We start from the raw sequence: 13,906 nt of genomic DNA, 5'->3' as shown, positions 1-13,906 counted from the left end.
ATTTCTAGCGACAAGGACCCTCCGTCCTCCTTACCCAAAGGGGCTGCTGCTCGGGCTCCTGCCGGTGCTCTCTGTGGGGCGGAGCTGCCGTGTTGCTGAGCGTGTGCGCTTCGTGAAACCCACGGAAGAGGAACGCGTTCTCTGCTACCAGCCCTCGGTCACTCTTTCCACCCGCCTGATGCGGGAAGCTTTTCTTGTGAGAAGATTTTCTTGTGAAATGAGGTGACTGCGGGCTGTGGCTCCCCGAGGAAGCGTCTGTGGCGATCACATGTCCCCGACGGTCCGCCTCGCCCCTCAGGGTGGTGTTGCTTCTAGGGCTGCGGCCCGGGCTTGTGGCCTGCACTTCCCACTTCACACGTGAGAAGCAACAGCAAAGTGACCCGCAGGCTACGTGAGTGACGACGGGGGCGTTTGCTGGGACGGCCCTGTGTCAGTTTCGTCACCGCCTCTGTCCGTGATCACCCTGCCCAGCGGGAGGAGACAGCGGGGACAGGCGGGAGGGGAGACGGGCAGGGCTGGCACGCGGGTGGTGAGGGGCACAAACAGTAGGGGCTTGCTGGGGCTCAGCCACCTGCCGGGCATACAGGCCCGTGGAGGTTGCGTGTGGGCCGGCCCAGGCGTCCCTCCCCAATGTGCGAGTCCTACCGGGGTTCAGGCTGTCCCCCTGTGGCCACAAACAGGCCTGGGGCCTTGGAAGGGAAAGGCCTACCTCTTCACTCGCCTGCCTCTGTCCTCCCTCACGCAGGGGCCGCAACCCCGAGCTCCTTTACCCTCTGCTTCTGCTCCTGAGTCCACCGAGGCCCTCCGTGCCCCCGAGCCCGCCCCCTCCCCAGCATTCTGGCACCTGTCACGGGGCTCTGACTGGCACGTTTGTTCTCTGGTATCTGTTGTAGGTGATTTTATTTTTCTGGCACGTGTTGTCTTTTATGTTCTTTTGAGGCTCAGTGTGGACTTGGCATTTTCCGACTCCTTCATTCTACTGACCAGTGGTTTGTGTTTGCCTTTTGATTTCCGTTGGCCCCTGGGTCCTTTGAGCAGACCCCCAGCTCGGCCCCCGGGGACTTTGGAATGGCTCTGTGTGGTCCACAGGACCCTGGGAATCACTGTGCCCAAACGCAGAGCGGCTGCTGTCCGAGTGCCGTGGAGCGGGGTGTCAGAGGCCAAGGTCGGCTTTCTCTCCAGTGCCTGGGGAAGGGGAGTCACTTACGGCTGACAGGAGAGCAGGGCGGTCTGTTCCCTGCTTGCAGGCAGCGTGTGTCGCCGTGACAAAGCGAGGTCGGGGTCAGGACAGATGTAGCGCTCTGCTTTCTCTTGGCATCTTCATGATGCGACCCCGGGGCCCTCCCGCTGAGCTGAAATGTGCAGGTGCAGCACCCCCCCCCCCCGGCGAGGACCCCGGCCCCGAAAACAGCACGAGGGCCCTCTCCACCTGACAAACGCTTTCTCCAAAGAGCGAGAAAGCCGCACCTGGGACTCCCAGCACGAGGCGAATCCCAGGCAGTCAGTGGGAAATGACAAGAAAGTGATTCAGCACAGATCCCCGCCTTCGAGGCTTTGCTTGGGACGCGCACCCCTTCACGGGCTGGTAACTAGCGCTAGTTAGCATCGGGCCCTCGTTACCCTACGGGGCTCTTACGAACCGCCACGGGGAAGCACAGGTTTTTGTGACACTGGGCGTGAAAACAGTCTCGCCGACGGCAGACCAGTTAAGGGCTTCGGGGACCGTGGTGGACGTGGTGGCTGGCGCTGGGCACCTCGAGGCCCCACCATGGGGGCCACGCCCGCAAACGCCATGTGGCTCGCCATCCAGCGTCTGTAGCTTGTGGGCCTGGTACGGACGTGACAGAGAAGAAGCCCCAAGGCCATTTCTTCAGTCCGTGTGGTCGGCTGACACCAGAAGGCTTCACACAGCCCCTCGGTCAGCGACTGCTTTACTCCGCAGGAGTCGGGGCCAGGCTCCCCGCCAGCAGCAGGCAGGTGTGCTCAGCTCACGGAAGGGCGGGATAGTGTGGGGAGGGGGCGTGGACACAGCTGATGTCCCTCAGGGTCGGCAAGGAGACAAGAGCGTGCTCCCCGGAGACTGCGGGTCGGACGTGGTGAGAGTGTGTGTGTGCTCATGAGGTTAGCCCGGACTCTTGTCCTGTGGGCGGCTTCGTCTCTGGCACGTTCTCCACTGTGGCTGGAGGCTCCTGCACGTCCTGGGGGCTGCCCTGGGGGGGGGCACACGTGCCTGAGCCCCGCAGAAGGCCTGGGCGACAGGGTTGGCGACGCCGCCCTGCCCGTGAGGGGTGCACTTTCCAGCGGGAGTCGCGGGAGCCACGAGCCCCGGCTGGGAGGCCCCCACTTGAGGTGAGGACCGCCTCCTGTGTGCCTCCCCTCCTGCTCCGTGTGGCTCCTGCCGGGAGCTGAGTGAGTCGAAGATGGCTTCAAGGGACAGTTACAAAGACACTTGCGGAAGAAAGTTACACCAGAAAATACGGAAACGCACAGCCTCATTCTCCTGAGCGGTTGTGCCTTCCCCGCGAGCAGAGGCGGGAGTGCTGCCTCGGGCGGATTATGGGGCTCGCGGTCCTGGGAGACGCTGGTCGTCGTGGGAATCGCAGACCCCCCTGAGGTAATTCCCCAGTATTTGTCAGGAGCCCTAAGCTATCCTCAGCCTTTACCTGCCGATTTCATTGGCGATGCTTATCTCGGGGAACTGATTCTCAGTGTGGGCCGATCCCTACACGGTCTCGATGCTTGGGGGAGCATCCCTCGTCGTGGGAAGTGTTGAGGTGCTGTGAGCATCCCAGAGGAGGGCTGTGGCCAGCTAACCGGGGCGCGCCAGCCCTCTAGCTGTTCTGCACCATTCTAGAGCCTGGCTTCCAGTCGTGTCTATAACATGGAAAATTCTCACTAAGTGGCGTGGGGAATTGGCGCGCCGGCAACTCGGCTGTCCGGCCTGTGCGGTAGGCGTCAGACATGGCAGATTCCCCCTCACTCGAAACTCTCAGTTCCTCGGGTTTTCTGTGACTGTGAATTCAAATAGCCGGAGGCTGGTCATCACACCCCTGTGGGATCCGGACGTGCCCTGGGGACCTTTCCCGGGGACACATTGCCCCCTGCAGCACCCCCTCCCTGGGCCTCGTGGTTCCAGAGGCCTGGACGCACGTGCTGTGCCCGTGGCGTGGCGGTCTGCTGGCTAGGCCTGTTGGCTCTGAGTGCAACGGCCCCTGAGTCCTCTCCTCTGCCTTCCCCATTTCCCAGTGCGCTTTCTACTTCCCGCTCAGGGTCACGGAAGCCTCCTAGGACGAGAGGCGCTCTGGTCTCGGGCCCAGCAGCAGTGGCCGTTAGGAGCCCACGGTGATGCCAGAGCTTCGGGACTGGAGCGTGGGCGACGCTTGCTGTTATGTGGGGGGACTCCCGCCCCCTCCTGGCTGTCAGCTGTCGATTTTCTGGCAGGTGCTGAGTCTGGCTGTGCTGCGGTTGGAGCCCTGGTTGGGTGCCACCTGTGCAGGAAGGCTGGGCAGCCGGCGGCACGCTCTCCTTATCCACAGGCTTCTTAGTGTGGGGCGGCGAGCAGCAGGGTTGTTGGTACATCGGATGTCTGTCATTTCAGAAGAGGTTTATTGGTTGGACTTTGCCACAATCATGCCTTTTGAGCAGCTTCTCGGCGTGCGGTGGCCGTGCTGGCTCTCCTGACTCCAGGGGCCTGTGGTGTTTGCAGCAGCCATAAGCCAGGATGCCTGACCAGTAGGAAGGGAGGAGCCCCGTATTTTAAATGAGGTCGGTGTGTTCCTTGTGGGGGAACAGATCTCTTTTTATTAACAAATCCAACAGCCACACAGTTGATCAGTTATCTCGAGCAGGACTATTTCAGGAATGGAGAGGAAGCGGTCCCGTTTTGCTCTGACCTTGTGGGGCAGTCCGCAGACCGTGCGTCCAGGTTCTGTCTGTGGTTGCCGCATGCCCTGCCTGGGATTATGTTCCGCCCAGTTGGGGCAGTTCCAGTGTAAGCAGTTTCTTCCTGCCTGTTTATGGTTCACTTGCTGGCTGTAACAGAGAGGGAAGAGTGTGCTGGAATGCATTAATTCCTGATTGATGGGCTGTCAGGCCTTGGCCAGGGCTGCGGAAATCTAGCTGTGGTATTGGCTTGCCAGCCTGGCTCCTGGCAAGGCCCTGCCCGGGGAGTGACCACAGACGGCCTTTCACAGGGATGGTTGGAATACGTGCAGAGGCAATGACCGTAAACCTCATTTTCCTCTTCTTGCGTGACACCCAGAAGCCAGGCTCTAGGGCATGCCGCAGCCCAGGCTGGCTGTAAGGGGATCAGAGGAATCCCAGCTGGGATGTGCGTTAGCAGGAGTGCACGAGCAGAACTGGGGAGCTGACGTGTCTGTGTGATTTATCGAGGACCAGGAACGGACAGCGAAGGCAACTTAGTCTTGTGTAAACGGCCCCGCCGGAATTACCTTGTTGGAGCTGTCAGGGAAAGCTGGCTTGTCCATCAGTGAGAGCAGAAACTCTCCCAATAACCAGTACTTTAAGGTCCTGTATCATCTCGGCAACAAAAGTACTTGGTGGTACGACTTTCCGTAAATGAATTTCTTGGCTTTTTGCTGTGTTATTACTAGCATAGTGTGCTGGCCTCTTAAGCACACGACCTCCCATTTCAGTGTCCAACTGGTGGGGCGCCGGGGCGGCCTGCTGGTTCTTGCTTGGCACGGGACTCACCCCATGGGGCCCTGCTCCCTGCCAGACTGAGCCGTGGGAGGACCGGACCGCACTCTCCTGGGCTCCCACGGCCCCCGTCACATGCCTGGCCTGTCATCCGGGCTCAGCGGAGCTCTGTGGCTTCTGAAGGGCTCTGACATCTTCTGTCAGGCTGGAATTCAAGTCCGTCGATCTTTCCCTAGCAAAGCGCCTGTGTTTGGGGGCTCCTCGTGGTTCAGATGGTTCACGGTGGGTGTCTGAAGCCCTGAGCTGACAGGTGTTACTGGGGAGAGGGGGTGCACCTCCTCATATGTGCTTGTGTGTGTTTGTACCCGACGCTGTTCTTGACCGTTCTCTCTGTTGAACCGACTCCCTTCTATAAATAACTTTTTTCAGATATTTTCATCATTTTCAGTGGGCTCACTTACATGTTTTTCTTGTTGCATGATATTTTTCTGCAGAATTTTTGGTATTAATCCTTGGCCTGAAATACGTTGCAAATGTTTCCTCAATCTGTTTTACTTTCCAATTTTTTTGCCTTTAAACCATTTAAGATTTGTGTATGGCGACGTGGCCCAGCATTTCCTTTCGTGCTGGGCTTTCCCCGGGAGAGTTTTGCTGACCTATGCACACGAGCAGAGTCCGGTGTCCCTGGGGTTGTACTGCGGTCTGGCTGCCGTCATCTCTTCGGTGGGACGTCTGCTCACACAACTGGGTGACATTTCGGCACGGGGTGGCCCTGTGCATGCATCCCGTGATCCCCTGCTCGAGGTCGTGCACCCGGGTTGTTGGGAACGAGATGTCTCTTGTTGCTCTTTCTTTCCATTTGGCTGCATTATTAATGGTTTAACTGAGGGAGCATTTTGCTGATTGATTTAAAGACCCATTCATCCTTCGAGGAATTATTTTTGACTTCATTAGGTAAAGGGAGTAGATCAGTTTAATGGGTTGATTTATGATCAGTTCGCGAGTTCACATGACCCTGACTCGCGCGAGCGGACCGTGTTTGCGGGTCCACCGCCTGCCTGCTGGAGGAGGGCGTCTCTGCAGAACGTCCTGCCTTCAGAGAGGGGCTTGTAGCTGCGGGTCTCCTCTGTCCTCGTGAACAAACAGCGAGGGCCTAACTCTGTCTGTGCGGTGACTCTTCATGAAGGGAGGCTGTCGTCCCATGCCCTGACGCGCAGTTCCAGCCGCAGGGCGTCTCCGGAGGCCACTGCAGGCCCCAGCACACGTGTGTCCCGCGAAGGCTGGCGGGGTGCGGGAGGCGCACAGGCAGCGGGTGGAGCCCGCTGTGGTGGGACACTGGGCGCACGCGGGCATCAGGCTTCGCTGAGAAACGGGAAGCAAGCTCAGCGACCATTAGAGCGTTCCCGGGGCTCTAGTTAGAGAGCAGTTTTGCCTTCTTTTCAGAGAGTCCTGGGCTTGCGCGGCAGGGTGGCGGGCAGAGCCCGCTGCTCGCGTGGGTCGCTGTTTGCGGGGTGGCTCCTTCGGTCTGGGCGGACTCCTGCTGATGGGGCGTTGGTGGCATCGCCATCGGTAGACGCACATTGGACTTGACGCGTTGTCTTAACGTTTAGCACTAGTTTGGGTGTTTGTCTTAACTGGAGAAATTGGGATTCAAGTGTTTCCATTCTTCAGGGAGCATCTTGGCATCCCGTTCCCTGCGTTCTGGTTCAGCTGTGCCTGTTTCCTCGTCCTTCCCTGGCCACAAGCTCTCGGCTGGCCGCTCATGCCCTCGCCCGGCACGCGGTCGCCAAGGCCCTTCTGTGGCCGGGGACGTGGAGAGGGTGGCCGGTGCGGTCCTTACCGTGTGCTACAGGGGTATGCAGAGTGGGGAGGGGTGCGGCCGGCGACCCCGGTGCAGGAAATGCCGCGGGTGAGCATGCCGGGCGCCAGCTGCTGTCCTCGGCCGTGGGCGGTCCTGTGACTGCCATTTCCTGGTGTGGCGCTGACGTGTCCTCTGTCAGGCTTTCCTCTCTGGAGGGGCGTCCGCGGCGGGGCGGGGACTCTCCCTTCTAACTCAGTAGCGGATGCGGTCTGTGGGCTGTGCTTGGGAGCATCTCCCCCCCACCCCGCCTCTGTTTGTTTCCACAGCGCTGTCCCCAGATGGGGACATCTGCACCTCGACTCGCAGACGCCGGTGTGGGGAGTTACTCGGATGGGCCCACGTCCTTTCCTGCAGAAGGAAGCCCGGCTCAGGAGCGCTGCGGCCGCAGTGTCATGGTCCTCATGAGCTGTCCCCTGCCTGGGTCATGGGGACGTCCTGCAGGCTTACTGGCTCTGGGCTCTGCGGCCGCCCCCCCCGGCCCCATGTCCCCTCATGCCCCGTGCTTGATGCTGCCACTTTCTAGGGCTCAGCCCCAGTGCCTCCCCAGGCCCCCCAGGGGCGGGCACTCGGCTCTTCTGCACCTACCATGCTGCCCCCGTCCCTTGTCACACCGCTCACTCGCCGCGTGGCCAGCTCTTTACTGACATCGCTGCGTAAATCCGTCTGGGCGGGAAACCCTGAGCAAGGCCAGTAAACGGGGCGTGAGCGCATCGGAGCGCGCCGGCGAGTGAGCGCGTGCGGCCCCTCCTCTAGGCTTCGTGGTGGCTGTTCCGTCTCCACCTCTCCCCCGGCCAGTTCCTGGCACAGGGAAGTACTCGATACATGTTCGTAGAGTCCGTCAGTATTTCAACCAGTGGCATCTCAGTTAAAATCTCCGACTCCCAGCATTAACGAAATCAAAGATCCAGTCAAGCCAGAAGAGTGTGGTGAAATTGAGACTTTTTTTTCTTACAAAAATGACGTTATAGAGACGAGGATCATTAAAGAAACAGACTTCCCTTCCCCCGTCCTTCAGTACCACACGGTGTCCACTGTTGGTGCTCCCCGGGACTGTTGGGAGCTCTCCTGGGCCCGGAGTCAGGTCGCAGGCGCTCCTGCAGAGAGAGGAGCAGCTGCCCTGTCAGTGCTGTCCCCGGCTTGCGGTTTGCACGAGGCTGGGGACCCCTGATTGGGGGTGTGCTTGGGGCGGAGAAGCAGAGTGGTGCTGCTGGGTTCTCGTCGTTTGAGGCCCGCTGTGGGCTGGGAGACGGATAGTTGGATGTGGCCACATCGTGCCATCTTGCCTGGCCCATAGCAAGGGCATCATCCTTGGTTTGTCCTTGACTTGCAACCATCCCATGCTGGTGTCCCGTCGTCCACGGACCGTTTGTCCGTGTCTGTGGGCTGCAGGTTCGTAGCCACCTGCCAGAATTGGGAGCTCTGACGGTGGTTAGTTTGTAACCTTGAGCTGGACGTTATGTATATTAACATTAAACATTGGCCCGCTAAGCCAACTTGATGACGACCTTACTTGTTCGTGTTGAGCCGCGGAGTTTTGTGAATTGATGGTCTTAGTGGCGGCCTCTCTCTTACTGAAGCTGGACTTTTCCCTCTGCCTTGGCACCCAAATCTGTGTAATTAAGCGCTGAAACCTCCATCACCGAAGTGTCCGGCTTTCAGATTTTAAAACTCTCAAGTTGGGCAACACAGAAGATGAGACCGTGGTGTGATTCCAGCTAGCTTACGAAGGAGAGAATATTTTTGATTACCAGGGAAGCTCCTGATTACGGGAAGAGGTTCATTGCAGGGTCTGTGTGATGCGGGTGACGAACGCAGTCGTGACAGCCATGGTGCGCTCCCCTCCCTGACCTGCGCGGCTCTCCCGCAGGTGCCGGCTCGCCCCGCGCCTCCAGCCCGGTGAGGCCCCATCTACACTTACCGCACTGATCCCGCATCACACGCTCTGTTTAAATTTGAGGTTTTTCTCCCTTTCTGATTTCCAAGGCTCCCCAGTTGGTTTGCGGTGAGGCAGAGCCTGGCCACGTGCCGGGCCTCTCTACTTTCCAGCACATCCTGGTCCTTATGGGATCCCGTGGCCGTTCCTGGGGCCTGTGCCAGTGTCTCGCTGAAGCGGGCCGGTGTGGTCCCGGAGGGGAGACCCAAAGCTTGCGGGAGCGGGTGGTGCTGACGGGCTCTCTTGCCCACACGTGTTTTACGACTGTGGGAGTGTGTTCACCCACGAGGCTGTGCTCTTCTGGGGTTATGGCGGCTCTCCCCTCCTCTCCCTGCAGAGTCAGAGGCCTTCACGCTGCCCCATCTCCACAGGACCGGGAGGCCCGCGTTGTCAGCTGGACTCCATTCACCGCCAGGCGCGGCTGCTCCCTGGCCCACGGCCCTCCTGCGGGTCCCGTGAGTGTCAGCTGGGCTGCTTCCCTCCGAGAGCTGTCTCGGGTGTGCTGGGCCCTGGCGCCGGAGGACGCGCCCTGTCCATCCGTGGTGGCGGGTGACGTGCTGTCTGGCGAGCAGCCTCGTCACACAACGGACTTGGTCTTGAGCCCGTCAACCTGCCTCTTCCCTACCCAGCACTGACCCTGCTGGTTTTCTGGACAAGAAATTTCTGGTCTTTGTGTATCGAAGGTAGCTTTTTGGATACTGCAGAGCAGAGGTTGTATCCCCGAGTGGTTTTTTCCTTACGTGGCTGAATGTCCTCCATGCTTTTTTTTTTTTTTTTTTTAAAGATTTCTTTTATTTATTTGACAGATCACAAGGAGGCAGAGAGGCAGGCAGAGAGAGAGGAGGAAGCAGGCTCCTTGTCGAGCAGAGAGCCTGACGCGGGGCTTGATCCCAGGACCCTGAGATCATGACCCGAGCTGAAAGCAGAGGCTTTAACCCACTGAGCCACCCAGGCGCCCTGCGCCCCGTCCTCCATGCTTATATTGGTTCCTTTTATCTCCCTGTCCCTCTGCCGACCATGTACCCACCAGGCTGGGGGCCTAGTCACACTCTCTCTGGGTGTGCTCCTTGTGTGGTGCTGTTCACACCTGTAGGGTGGGTGTGCTGACCCGGCCCCGGATGGCAGCAGTCCCTGCTCCAGTTGTCCTGACCCCCAGTGCCCCACGAGCTTCTCAGAGCACTTCGAAGGGCCCCTCTGCCCTTGAGAACTTTTTCTCTCGGGCCATCTGTGGGAAGATAGACCTGAGTGAAATGATCTCAGCGGCGTAAGCGGTACGTTTTTCCGTGTTGCAAAAGTCATAACTGTTACTGGTTACAATACGTGTTCTCTTTTGGCTCTTTGCCTTTCTGCAAAACGGGAAGAGTTGTGCTTACTGCCACCCCGACATTCTTTCCCGGGGGCAGCACGGTCCTGTTGCTGGCGTCTTTCCGAGCAGTGTTCTCTGCGTGCTCGTGCGTACAGACAGGTGAGGGTTGGGGTGTATGATATGACGGTGTCGTTGATGAGGATGGGATTATTTTACAGGTTGCTTTCTCAACAGTAATATGGCAGCATATCATTTTCAAAGAATTGATTTAATTCAGTCCCTGAAGCCGTTTCATGGTTTGAGACGGCAGGTGAGATATTTTGTACGTTAATTGGCTGTTTCTACGTCCCTTGCTGGCATATGCGCTTGTGGCCCCCTGGAGACAGCGGGTCACCTGTCCGCGCCTGGGCCACGCTTCTCTGCGCCCCTGTGCGCGTGCTTGTCTCCTGGTCACTCTGTCTGGGGGCCAGGGCTCCCAGCTTTGTCAGCCTGGTGTCCCCAGGGTGCAGGGCTGGGCCCTGATGGCTGGCGCTGTGGGCAGCGCGGAGAGCAGGCGGGGGCCGTTGGTGTGTGCGGTGTGCGGTGCTGGTGTTTGTACTCACGGGGTGGAGTGGGATGCGGGATCCAGCCCCAATTTCAGAAGCAGCGGGTTGGCTTGAATTCCATGACTGGGTACCGTGTGTTTGGTACGGGTGCCACCTTTGGGGGCCCGCGGTAGCTTCCCTGTGCTGGCTTCCGGGGCCTGTCCGTCCTGCCTGGCTGGGAGAAGGCCGTGGATGCGGTGTTGGGGACTGCGGTGCAGGGGTGCCCTGTGCGGCCGCCTGCTCCTCTGCCTGCCGGCGGCCTCGGGCAGCCTGTGGAGCATCTGCCGGCCTGGGTCAGAATTAGCTACGGCGCAGCCCCGTGGCCCAGGGGTTCGGCCCCGAGAGCCCCAGCTCTGGCCCCGGCCCCAGCCCCGGCCCTGCGGCTGCCGACCAGAGGGCTCCTCGGGCCCAGGGCTTGCCTGGAGGCTCCCCGCTCAGGTTCCTGCCCTGCCTGATCCCCCTCCTCGCCTCAGGGACGTGGAGGCAGTGTGCCCTGGTGGGAGGCGCATGTTACCTGTGGAGTCGGTGGGCTTGCGTTGTAGCCTGTCACGACCGTTGGCCGTGTCAGGGTCTGCCTCTGAGGACCCCCTCCCACCCCACAGCGTCGAGTCTCCTGGGCCTGCTGGCAGATGGTGCAGGAAGTTAGCGTCTGATTGACGGGACCCGTCAGCTGAACATGCTGATTCTGCTGTTGGTTTGGTCTGGAACCAGGAACCACTGTGTCCCCAGGAGCCACTGGAGCCCCGTTTCCTGTGGGGACCCCCCAGGAGGACCCTGTAGCAACTGTGCCAACCTTGGAGTGTTCTTTTTCAGCTCTGACCCTGTGCCCATGATGCAGGCCTTCCAGGGTGTTCTCTGCTGCCCTCTGCGCCTTCTCCCGCATCGGCAGATGTTTTCTCCGGGGGGTGGATATTTATCTCGTTCTGACAGTAAGGGTCATCCCGATTCTCTCGGCCTCTTGGAAGACAGATTGGCATAGGGATTCTCTGAGTTAAATGCCATTACTCCATTACGTTGAAGAGTGACAAATGGCCCGCTGTGAGAGGTGATACCGGAAAGAGGCTGCCCAGCTGACCTTTCCTGGCGTAAGGCAGTAAGCCAGCTCAACAGAGCGAGAAACCTTTCTGAGGCCTGCGTCCTGCACTGGGGAGCCCAGCGCCCCTGCAAGCTGGGGAGGAGCTGGAGGCCCGGGCGGGCTCTGTTGCACCAGCTGAGGAAACTTCTTCGTGCTTTGAAGGCCCTGGAAACAGAGAATGCGTCGATGGCAAGCATCTCAAGAGGAGACCCTTCCCGGAGACGGGGGATAAAATCAGAGCTGCTCTAGGGCGAGGGGACGTGGAACTGAGTCCGCCGGAGACGGAGGAGGCTGCTCATGCTCGTGCCCACCAGCCTTCTCTTCCAGCAGGACGGTGTCACGCAAGGTGGCCCTCGCGTGCTTGGCAGTGAGCCGGGGGAGGCTGTGTTTCCTCCTCTGTAGATGGCGGAGTTGGTGCCTGCCGCCCCAGCTGCCCCAGGACCTTGGAGCCGGCATTCCTGCAGGCCACAGTGGGGCTTCGTTGGAGGCTGTGCGTGGGCCAGACGTTGGCCTCCCAGGACAGCCGAGTTCTGAGGCCGGGCACCTTGCCGGGCTGTGGTCAGGGGGCAGAGCTATGCCCGGCTGTGGAAGGGGAACCCACAGCCCACAGAGCAGCTGGGATGGGGCAAGGATCCCCGACAGGCTCAGACTGAGAGGAGGGCGCTCAGAGCCAGGCAGGCCAGCCTGGGGACGCTCTTCATCATAGTCCTGCATCAGAGGGGAGGGGCTCTGAGCTTCTGGAAGAGTCTCCCTCTTACTGGTCTCCGTGCCCAAGGCCCTGGAGTCACCACGTGGGGAGCACCTGCTGCAGTTGTTGCGTTGCTCCAGTGAGGGGACATCCCAGTGTCGCACAAGGGACAAGTCACAGGTAGTGTGGCCCATCCATACCTTGGAATGTTCTTCTGCTGTGAAAAGGACTGAGGTGCCGGCCCAGGTTGGGGCCAGGATGACCCTGGGAGCACGGTGCTGAGTGAGGGGAGCCAGACACGGAGGGCTCCGTCCTGCACAGTCCCATCACGTGGAATGTCCAGATCGGGCAGCTCCATGGAGGTGGAGCATAGAGGGGCGCCTGCCAGGGGCCGGGGGGATGGGGAGTGCCTGCTGGTGGGCTGGCTTGGGGTGATGAGAATGTTCTGGAATTATGTGGCGGTGATGGTTCTCTAACTCCGTGAGTATACTAAACCCACTGAATTGCGTGCTATAAAAAGGTGAATTTTATGGTATGTGAACTGCATCTCAAATACATCCCTGAACGAAACCAGAACACGGAAGTGCTTGTCGAATGAGTGGGGGAGTGAAGGAGGGAGTGGGTGAGGAGTGACTTTCCCGGCCTCCACCCCCCCAGAGTGCTCCCGCATGCCCCAGGGACATGCAGTGACAGGGGACTCAGCAGCGCTGGCTGGGACAGGTTCTCGTGGCTGCTCATGGCTGGGCCGGTTGTGCGTCCAGGACTTGGCCTGCCTACATAGACCCGTGTGGCCCACACATAGGGCCTGGCTGGGCTTGGGTCGGGACTCGCCTGGCCTGTTGTCAGCATCATGGTGTCTGTCGTGAACAGGGAGCGAGTGGAGTGGAAGGGGGTTCACCGTGACTGTGACGTGAGGCGAGGCTGTGTTGGGCTGCCTCTTGGGAGGGCCGGTGTCCTGACCATGCCACCACGGGCTGCCCCGGGGCCACGCCTGCAGTTTTCTCCGCATGGGTGGTGTCAAGGGGCGCGGTGGTTGGGTAGCAGACGTGAGACGGGGGTTCGTGAGCGAGGACATATGAGCCGTGGGAGGCGAGCCTGGCCCCTCCTCGTTCCTCGCTGCTCAGCAGGCGTGAGCCATCAGTGCTCGTGGAGTCGCTGTCCGACTCGCACCTTCCCAGACGTGCTCTCGCAGAGGTGTTTCTCCTCAGGAGCGTTTTCCTTGCAAAGAGGCCCTGCATGTTTGCAAAATAAAACACAGGTAAATAAACGGAAAAAATAGGACACAAGTTTTAAAACATTTATGAGTGTTGTGCCAGATGATAGCGGCTTTTGTAAGGACCTAAAATTAGTTCCTTCAAATGTCTGATAGGCCGTTTCAATTAAGTGTCTGTTTTGCGTTTTAAAAGGTTTAAGTTATGTTCTCTCCTGGGTTTTTTATACTCAAAGAAAGTGACTGGAGCACCTCGGCCTCTTCTTTTTCTTCGGGTTCTTGCCTCCGTGGGGGCCCGCCTGCGGCCGCGGGGTCTCCACCTAACGTGGTTTTGGAAGCCCTCACCTTGGGAGCCAGTTTTGAGAGAAATTGTCTGATGAATATGTGACCACATGAGAAGCAGAATTTTAAAAATCTTGTGAAAAAACCTCTCAGGTCTCTGTTAGGAATAAGTAACGTTTTTGGCCCTCTCTTGTTAGGAGATGAAATGCCTGAGATGCAATAATTAGAATATATTAATTATGTTAATTAATTGAAGAGGACTTAGAATATTAATTATCTGCAACTAATTAGGTATTAAAGTGGAGAAC

The 13,906-nt window shown here is 59.1% G+C and overlaps 1 protein-coding gene across 2 annotated transcripts in view; it reads left to right on the top strand.

Moving 5' to 3' along the window:
* The window catches only part of TBC1D22A (TBC1 domain family member 22A), a 298,612-nt gene that overhangs the window by 145,146 nt on the left and 139,560 nt on the right, over positions 1–13,906 (top strand). The gene's annotated exons all lie outside the window — the stretch shown is intronic.

Source organism: Meles meles, chromosome 7 (assembly GCF_922984935.1).
Source record: "Meles meles chromosome 7, mMelMel3.1 paternal haplotype, whole genome shotgun sequence".
Classification (NCBI taxonomy): domain Eukaryota; kingdom Metazoa; phylum Chordata; class Mammalia; order Carnivora; family Mustelidae; genus Meles; species Meles meles.
The sequence above is the reverse complement of the archived record's forward strand: the minus strand, read 5'-3'. Positions and strand labels throughout refer to the sequence as shown.